The 10,582-nt window shown below is 35.9% G+C and overlaps 1 long non-coding RNA gene across 1 annotated transcript; it reads left to right on the forward strand.

Annotated features, from left to right (window-relative positions):
• Window positions 1-588: 588 nt before the first annotated feature.
• On the forward strand, window positions 589-7,103 carry LOC117285832. Its single transcript, XR_004516929.1, has 3 exons — window positions 589-720; window positions 5,147-5,319; window positions 6,925-7,103. It is a non-coding gene; the product is annotated as an uncharacterized LOC117285832 (long non-coding RNA).
• Window positions 7,104-10,582: the final 3,479 nt, after the last annotated feature.

A 10,582-nucleotide genomic window follows, 5' to 3' on the forward strand; every position in this document is an offset into this window, starting at 1 on the left:
GATTTTGACAGTGAAGATGTGAATTGTCTATCTACTTTTCTAGAGATAGATAAGTACACACATATATAAAACAAATATATGTGTGTATGTATATTCAATATATTTCATATATATGTTCAGTCTACTGTTTGAATCAAATTCTTATTGTACTGTTTAATGATATACTACTTACTATTTTTATAAAGTTATAAAAAGTAAAAAAGACATCAATGCACTAACTTGAAAAGATAATCATTAAAAAAAACTATGAAAAATATTAACAGAATAGGAAGTAGATTTATATGAAAAATAATCATTCTCAGGCCATGTTATGGTTTAGATCTAAAATATCCCCCCGAATTCTCCCATTTGAAGGTGGGGCCTGATTGGAAGGGGCAGGTTACTAGGGACATGACTTGAAACTTATATTCTCATCCCCAGTTCCTCTGTTTTTTTTTTCCACTTCCTGGACATCATAGCATGAATAGCTTTTCTATTCCAAACTCCTACTATGTCATTTCTGCTCTGAAGGCTAAGAACGATGATCTGAACCCACTGAAACAAAACTGTGAGCCAAAATAAACGTCTCCTCCTTTAAGTTGCAGGTGTTGGTATTTTGTCTCAATGATGGGAAAGCTGCCTACTACTATACTCCACACCCTCTTTTTGTGTAGAGCAAGATCTGGAAGAAAGCACAACAAATGTTTTAACAGTATTTCCGGGTGACGCAGAGATGTCAAGGTAAGAACATTTTTATGTTTTACTTTGTGTCTTTCTGTCATTTGATTCTTTCAAGAGCACAGATATTTAAAAACAAATAATTAAACTAAAAAAAAAAAGAGCACAAGCCTTGTAATTGGTCTCACAGAAGAGATATTTTCTGTAGCTGGACATGATGCTTTGGGAGGTGGCAAAGGTCAGAAAGAGGAGGCTTTACTCTACCCTCAGAAAACACCTGGCTTTGTTCTACAGCAGGGAAGACTGGGACCGGGAAATGCCAAAATGGGCATAGGAAGAAGAAATCATCTGTCAGACTGATAGGAAACAGAGCATTATGGGAGGAATGAAGCCCAAAGGAGAGTGAGTGAAGTACAGGGAAAGTGTCAAACAGAAACTGTCCCTATGTGGCCAGGCACTTACGATGACACGTCCCACAGAACAGTGTGATGGGATGGCCCCCTGTCCTCGTGTCACATTGCCTCTACCCTAACCCTTGCCGCTCCCACCCTGTGTTCATTTGATTGGCCAGAAGCTGAGGTAATCACAGAGATACACTGTGTAGTGCACAATAGTACTACATTAAGACGCTGTACCCAGGAGTGTTATTTTGTGGCACTCTCCACATCTTTTTCTGCACGGTAATGCTTCTTCTGCCAGTGGCTGGATCCGTGGGCTCTGTGGGTAAAGGGACTCAAGAGATCAGAGCCTTCAGGAAGTGGACAGAACTCCATCCTCCGTTCATGGAATAAACTTCTGCGGTGCTGTAGCTCATCTCTTGTGGTCAACTTTCCCCATGTAGATGCTGGATTCAGCAGGAAAGACTGGAAACTCCATTTAGGTCTGTAGGTTTCCTAAGCATATGTTCAACACAACTTTTACCAGATGGCCTTGTATAAGGAGTTTCTGGGTTAGATGAATTATTAATATAATTACTGATATCATTCACATTTAGTTAATCTTTTCAAAGCATGACTTCTCAGAGAACTGCACAGGGAGGAAGATGAGCAGAATTTTGGCATTTATGGTTTCTTGTCAGAATATTATCTAATTTTAAAATACCACGAGCCATTTAAAAAATTGGGAATATAAGAACTTTTGAGAAAGAACAAAATCTCACTTAAATGTCTTAAATTTTAAATGTATTAATGTAACTGTGATAACAGCATTTATTCTATATTTCACATATCTCCAAGAGAGCTGCAAAAGAATACCTTAATTTATATTCATGTAAAATTACTTTGGAAACTGATGTATGATCGGGCTGATGTGGATGTTACATTATTGTGCTCAGAATATTTTCAAAACCAGATTTTTCTTTTCTCTATGTCCAATGTAGCAATAGAAGCAAAACACATCAAATGATTTTTGTCAATTGGTTGATATACGCCTCATCTACTTTAAAAACATTTGAAGTATCTCTTAGTGATCTTAAAGTTGGGGCCACTGACAGTACATCAAAATGCGTTCCTGGAACCAACACTTAAACACATTCTAAGTGTGTAACAAGTAGAAAATAACTTCAAGTTCTAAATATTTTTTGACTGTTAGTAGCAAAGCTATCTGTACTTCCATTACCTTTTGAAAAATCAATAGAATATAGTCATCACATAAAAATGCTGATGGTCTTTTTCTGCTTTATTTCTCTACTGTATGGTGGAAATACTTAGACTCTCAAAAGTAATTATTATAATGCTAGTTATCTGACGGAGAAAATATGATGGATGCCATTCTTTTGGTTTGGATGGAGTAACTTCTGAAACATGGAAAGGAAAACCCATTAATTCCACTCTCAACAGTGCTCCTTTCTCTTGGTTTAGTTGACATCGTGCTCATTTCTTAACGTCTACATAATCTGGCTCCCTCTTACTGGCTGTCTCTTTTCCCCATGTCGATCTCTTCTATTTTGAATAATCAGGCAATTGGAAATTTCAATGTAGTTTTTTTGGTACGGGGGATTGAACTCAGGACCTCACGATTGCAAGGCAGGCGCTGGAACCACTGGGCTAAATCCCCGGCCATTCAGTGTAGTTTTGAAGAGGCATTAGAATGGAAGATACAAGGTGGTAGCTGTATCTGTGTGTGTGTAGATGTATACCATTAACCAAGATTAAAAAAAAAGAAGAGAAGACTTAAAAGGAATGTTTGTTCAGAGGAAATTGACATCTGACAATACAGAGAGAGATGGAAAAAATTAGGATAACTCCCATTTCAGCATCAATCATGAAGATGTTTCATTTGGATGAGAAGGACATAGGCAAGATATTTAAATTTTTGAGAAAGATAACCACATTTATAGTCTTTTTGTAATTTTTCTTCTTTGGTTAATGATGACTCATTATAATAGATACATAGGTTTATTTATTATTTTTTGTACTGGAGATCGAACTCAGGACCTTGTCATTGCAAGGCAGGTGGCAGAACAAGATAAATAGTTTTAGAATTAAAAGAAGCAAGAGATACAGACCTGGATTCATGTAGGGTTGAAGCCATGTGCAAGGTTAAGGTCTTGCTAGTCAGAGTACGAAAAGAGGAAAGGGAAGAAGGAGACAATTAATTCAGAAGGCAAACAGGGAAAGGAGGGAATTCTGAGATTTGGAGCAACCTCTTGCAACCATTATTTCCTCAACTATAACACAGGGATGATAATACTAAGTTTCTTATAGGCTTGTTTTGCTTTATTTCTTAAAGAAAACTTTGGAAAAGCTTACCTAATACTGTACACAAAAGTCTTATATATTTGCAAAAAAAAAAATTCTATGTCTTGCCTAAGGTCTTAGGTAAAACTTTTTCCTTTAAGATGGAAAAGTTCAAAATGAAGAAAATGATTAGCTGGTGAGGTAAATTGGGGCTAGCTCTTCTTGTTTGCATGAATATAGTAGCTAAAAGTAGCTCCTTGGCCACCAGCAATAAAAGCCACATTTCAGCTTGATGACCTTGTACAAGATTCTCCAAGGCTGTTTCTTCTTTCATAAAGAAGCAATTTTATAAAAGAATTACATCCCCAGCCTAATAGTGTTTTTCAAAGAGTAAAATCTAGAAGGATTTAAGCCCAGAGGAAAGAGAACAGTCAAACTATGGAACTTACTCATAGAAAATGAGGATAAAGAGACACCACTGGCTTTGGGAATGAGGACAGGACTGTTGACCTGGGAAGACATGGTTCTGGTAGAGTAGTGGAGGAGTGGGCTGACTGCAGACAGGCTGAGGTACCAAAGAAGGTGAGAAAAGTAGAGGCAGCATGACCTGGGAGCATAGTGGGATGGAAAGCAGGTAACAGCCGGAAAGGATTGCAGTGTTTGGTTTCTTGGTCAGTTGGTTTTTGTTTTTGTATCAACACAAAAATAGGTCCACTTATAGATGTCTTTGAATATTTCTATGACATCCTTTCAACTCAGATTTTATGTTAAAAATACTGATCATCTATTACTTAGGATGAAGGCCCTTTCTTCATTCAAGTTTAAATTGGACAGGCTTGTTTAGCTATCAGAATTGTCTTTTAATCAAGATAAATGACTTGAAACTGCAAGAAATACTTGGTTTTCTTTTCTTTCTCTAAATCATAGTCTGTTTAAAATCAACTTAACTAAACAAGATAGAGAAATTGCTTTGTGTTTGGAAACATGGACAAAAAGATAAAGAGAGCCTGTGTTTCAATACTGCTCTGAGTGCAAATATTTTCTGCCTAGTAGATGTATTTATTGTCAATTAAAATTTACACACACACACACACACACACACACACGCGCGCCAAAGAATGCTACAAGAACACCTCAATTGTCTGGTGACAGTCACAGATGGAACCTCGTGTTAGTTTCTTCTATCTCAGATAAGTCTTTCCTACAACATACTGCATTCAAGTAACTGGTGTTTATGCCTGTTTCTTATCAGCTTTGTGAACCTAGATATGCAGGGTTTTTTTCTTCCATTTACCATAATTCTCTAGTGTGTATCCTGTGGTATTAGGATTTTGTCTTTCTCAGTAGAACTTGAAAGTCAAATACTGCCTTTTGGTTTATTTTTGTTATTTTTTAGTGCATTGTTATCATTTAGTGCATTTTTGTTGTGTGTCTTCAGTGTTCTGCACTGTGTCTGAGTCCAAAGGAATTGAATCAAGGGAAAAACAAATGATCAATCTGATTTATATTGCCTTTCCTTCAATAGTTTCATGGAGTGATAGATACACTGATACTTGGGAGTTTCTATGAACACATAATTCATATAATTTCACATATTTTAAAGCCTGTTATCCAAAGGAAGATTTCCATCAGCATAGTCTGCTTTACCACCTCATTACAGATGCCATACAAGCACAAACAATTCTAGCACCGTTTGTAAATTTCTCTTGGAAGTGAGATTATTTCTATTGGTCTGAAAGTATCAGAGATAGATTCATAGTGTATTTTTCCTAGGATGTAATTTGTAGTTTCACTTCTTTTTTTTTAACCAGCAGTTATAATGTCAAAAGACCACAGCAAATTCTGCCCATAAATGGAAATACACACTCTATACAGCTGAATAATCCTGCCACCTGCCTGTATGGATTTCTGGATGGCTTTTGGATCTATGGAGATTATCATTTCAGACCGAGTACTCCAGACTGAAGAATAGTGATGACTTAAGGTGATTTCTTAGAGTTTTTCTTCCATTGTCTGAATGTGAGGAAGTTGAGCCTTTACCCAAAGGAGTAAATGAAATGTTATGATATTCATTGCCATTCTGTCTATATACCTCAACATCACTGATATCTCCGATATTCTCACATCCTTGTTATTGCTAAAGCCCTCTGCTGTTAGATTCCAAGCCCACCATTTCTTAATTCTACTGATGTTCACCAAATCCCTGAAAAGCTGGAAATGAATGAAAAAGAAAGTCATTTCTTATGCCAAAAGAACACTGGTAAGCAGTTCAGGTACCTATTTGCACAGTGAAATTCCCACACTAGAAAAGAGGGGAAAGGAAAGGGGAGCAGAGACTAAAGGGGCAGACAAAGGGTGTTGCTGACAATTTTGAACCTACGAGAAAGTTAGTCTGCCTTCATTGCTTCTATTAAGGATCACCAAGAACAGGGTAAAAGCTAAGCTTGCAAAGATTTTAGTTAGTTGCCCTGCCTTTCTAGAATCTTACCCTTCTCTTGTTTTTCTTTACCCTAGGGTGCTTTCTCTAAAGCTATTTTCCCTCCTGCCTCTTACACACACACACACACACACACACACACACACGATGGTTGGATGCCTCTGCACTGGTATCTGCAAGCCCAAGGGAAGAGGGATTCAGAAACCAGAGCTTCTTACATGTATGGCCACTCTAGGGGCTTCTCTGATCTTTCAGGACCCTAAAGTCTCCTCTATTCTCTCACACTTTTCTTGTACCTAGGCTGCCACTCTTTGAAGTTCACCAGGAACAAAATCCTGTTTCTTAAGTTCTCCCTTAGGAATAACATAATGTTAGTCAGTACTCCATCAGCTGTACCTGATAGAAATTCAATATGAGTTAGTCTAAGCCAAAATGAATTGATTGGTGCATATAACTGAAAACTACATGAGGTGGTTTGGTTCAAGCATTGATGGATATGGGGTTTAAGTAAGTGATACTGCATGTTATCCCTCTCCCTTTCCATTTTTGGATCTGCTTTCATCTGTATTGACTTCATTTTCTTACTATCTCTATGTGATAGTGTTTTCTAGTTAATAATGTTCTTGAATCCCATACTCTGAAGGATTGATAGCATTTAATGTTTTCAGAATCCATGTAAGTTTCTGGGAAAAAAAAGTCCTTATTGGCCATGTTGAGTTGGGCCATTATTCATTAACCCTGAAGGAAACTTACATGAACAAAAATTACAAATAATGGATATGATACTAAAAAAAAAATCTATGTTGTCAGTAAATTCTCTTTATCTTAAAGACTTATAAATCTCTAACAGGGTGGGAAATTTTCTGCTTAGTTTGTCACTGTATTCTTCATATTTTGGTGTATAATAGATATTAATACAGTTTCTTTATAAATGAACTTCAAATGAGGTAGGATTTAAAGCAGGAAGCCAGTGACTCTTAAGTCGTAGGGACAAATAGCAAAGTAAGATAGAATGATTTTCCTTACCACAGGAAGAATCATCTTAGTGAGTCCTCTTAATTATGAAATTGTGATGTAGTTTGAACCTATAGGTGAGAAGGATGAGTATGATCAATGTTGTGGTCCTAACCGTTCAATAACTGACTCTCCCAGGTGGCACAGAGGCTGAGGGGCAACCAGTTTGTAGCACTTGCCAGTTCCTATTGTGCAAACACTCCAGCTGTGGTGGAAGTCAAGCTAACCTGAGTCACAGAAGGCAAAGCTGGGAAGAGATGCGCACAATCAGTTCTCAGGGGCCTGTCGGAGGCTTGTCACTAACTCCTTGGAAGCGATTCACTAGTTGCATATGGGACTCGGAATTTTCTAGGGGCAAGAGATCATAATCAAAACCCTTTTCCCCAGTGTTTGAAATGAAACATAAAGTGGTCCAAAGTGGTATTGACCAAGATGCTTGATCAGACAAGGACTTCAAAGATCTCAAAGGGAAATTCAGTGGGGAAGGAGGTGGCCTGGTGACCTGGATCCAAGTAGAAGGGAGAATTCCTGCAGAGCTGGCTTGAAGATCCTCTTTACTAGTCACCCAGGGAAGGGATTGTGTTTCCGAGAGCAGTGGTTAAGAATTTGAGTGGAGCTACAAATATTACAGTACCAAAGCCTACTATGTATACTACTTGTGGTCTGCTGGGTTTCCAGAGAGCAAAGTTATCACTACAGCAGTGTACAAATATTCTTTCAATTGTCATCTAACAGTCTTAGCTGTATTGCACACCAGGAGTTTGTGATTAAGATTTAGGGTGCACATGGAGTATATCAGTCAGAACAGGCTAGATTATACTGTGGTAACAACCATGTTCAAGTTTTGTGGCGAACACAACACATAGTTGTCCCACACTCATTCTTTATGTTCATTTTAGATAGTGAGGATCCAGGCTGGTGAATTCCCATTGTTTCTTGACTCCTGCTTCTATTATCTCTGAAGCAGAAAAAGAGGTTGCAAATTCACACACCGGATCTTCAGTGACTTTTCTCATTTCAATGGACCGAGTTTCCCATGTCTGCATCTAACTCCACAGCAGGCAGGTTGGTGCAGTCCCTACAGGTGCCATTAGATGGAGCTGGCAAACAGTGGTAACAACAACCAGAGCCAGTGGCTGAAAATTGGAGTTATAATTTTTCTTCCTAGCATTTGGAAGAAGGAAATAGCCATATGTTCTGTTTGGTACTGGGCATCGAACTCGGGACCTCGCACTTGCAAGGCAGGCGGTGGCACCACTGAGCTAAATCCCCGGCCATACGTACTCTGTGAATATAGTCCCCAGGAATCATGAACAATTCTGTCAGAGGAAGTCCTAAATGAGATACTCAACTTTCTGGTTTATAAGGGAGACCTCTAGCAATAAGTTGCAAAATATAGAGTCAGCAATTGGTATGCTGAACAGGTAAATAAATCAAACCAAGTATATGTTGTTTGAAAAAATAATGAAATTTCACTCAAATGGAATTATACTTCTCTCCTATAAACATCTTTTATGATTCTTCTTAGATATTTTTCCATGGAGATCTCATTTTTTTTCATTCAATTGCATTATTACTTGGGGTGAGAATGATCATTTACCCTTCTCCTCAGATAGGAAGACACCATAATCAGGTTTATCCATCTCCCAGTAGGTTTTATAGATGGATTTGAAAGATTTATTTTTTTTAATAAATAGGAGTTAAGTGCTGAATGGGGGTCATTCAAGCATGAGATGTAATAAAGTTAGGAAAGCATAGATTTTATCCCAGAACACACAAGTTTACAGATTGCAAAATTCTTTTGTTCAAGTTTGTTAAACTGCTCTCAAAAACTTCAAAAATTAGACATTGTTTTACAGCCTGACAAACAAGACAGAGATATATGAAGGCACTCCTCTACCATGCCCAAACCTTGAGGTGGTCAACAAATTCAGTTGATAGATACATTTCTGCACCCACAAACACATGTATGTGTCTTTAGAAAGTACTTAATATTATATAGGGTGCATCTTCCCTCATTCCTGTCTTTCTTTTCTTCTTCCAAAAATGAGGTATGAGTATATATATCACTCAGAAATGTGAGATTATAGTTTAATATTTGATGAAAATCACTATAGGTCAGTATTTATCAAACTGTGGATTTGTGAATCAGAAAATCAAATGGCTGGATCCTGTCCAGCAATTTTCAGTAAAGTAACCTATGATACAGTAGTAAATATGAGAGAGGTTTATATTCACTGAGGATTTTAATATACAAAATGGGATAATAATAGCATCTATCTCATAGATTGCTGATGGAATTAATTGAACTGTTATATACAAAATGTTCGGAACAGTGATTGTCTCCCTGATATTTACATTTTTTCTGATTTACAGGTGAAGGACAGCATCTCATTTTATTTTATTTTAATATTTCTCTGTTCACTGGTGAGGTTGTGGTTTTTCATACATTTATTGACTCTGCCTTTTCTCTTAAAGTCCCTCCTGGTTGTGTCATTCCTATTTTTTTGTCTGTTATTTGATTTATAAATAATTAGTTGGTCTTTCTTTGTATAATAGGAATATTTACACTTTTACTTTCAGTTATTTTTTTTCCAGTCTATCACAGGACTTTATTTATGGTGTCTTTTGTCACTTCGACATTTAAAACTTTTTTTTTTTGGCGGTACTTGTAATTGAACTCAGGACCTTGTGATGGTGAGGCAGGCACAGTGCCACTGAGCTAAATCCCTGGCCCTTGACAATTAAAAGTTTTAAAATAAAATGACTAATTTTAAAATTCTTAATAGCTTTTGGATTCCTTTCTTGCCAAATAATATGTAAATATTCTAAATTTTCTCCAAATAATATTCATTGCTTTGTTTTTTATATTAGATCTTTATTCCATCTAAAGTTTATTTTTATATACAGTCTTATGTAAAGGATTAATGTTATTTTATTTCAGATGAATAGTCAATTTTTCTGCTTTAATTTGTGAAATAAACTTTTTATTCATGATTGGATTTAAATACCACTTTCATCATATATTAAGTTCCTATACATATTTGGATATATTTCTGGACTCTTCTATAATTTCTTTGACCATTCTTATATAAGTATCGTACTATTTTGATTGTACCAGTTCATGGATAATCTCTCCCTTCTTCATTTTTTTTACATTGCCTCAGCAATATTTAGTGATTTTTTTCATTATAAAGTTTAAAATCATATTGTCCATTAAAGAACTCTTTATGATTTTTATAGCAAGTTAATGCATATTGAAAGAATTGACTTTTTGTAATATTAAACTTCCCATCCATAATATTAAGATCTTGTTTTATGGATTTCATGGTAGTCTTCACATAGAGCTTTTTTTGGTTGATTTCTTGGAAATTTAGTTTTTAATGTAATTAATCATGAATGGAATTTTAAAGCTCTTTTCAATACTAAATGACTTCTAGAAACAGGGATATTTTTCATTTTTGTGTACTTATTAAACTACTTTGAAAGTAAATTTTGTTCTTTAACTCTAATAGATTTTTAAAATTTTGGATGTTTTCTAGAGTGTTTTAGGCATATGGTTATGTAATCTATAAATTATAATTGTCTGTTATCAAATTTATACTACTTGTTTAATTTTATTACTTTTATATTACAGTAGCTAAAATCTCCAAAACAATTTTAAATATAAATGATATGTGTAAGAATTCTTGCTTTCTTTTGCTTTTAGTGAGATTGATTACTATTTCATATTTTAATATGATGTTTGATTTTAGGCTTTGATAGGAGTCTTTATCAAGTTGAGGGCATTCTGCAT

This window comes from Fukomys damarensis, unplaced genomic scaffold (assembly GCF_012274545.1).
Source record: "Fukomys damarensis isolate Sample0158 unplaced genomic scaffold, DMR_v1.0_HiC HiC_scaffold_13, whole genome shotgun sequence".
NCBI classification, from domain to species: domain Eukaryota; kingdom Metazoa; phylum Chordata; class Mammalia; order Rodentia; family Bathyergidae; genus Fukomys; species Fukomys damarensis.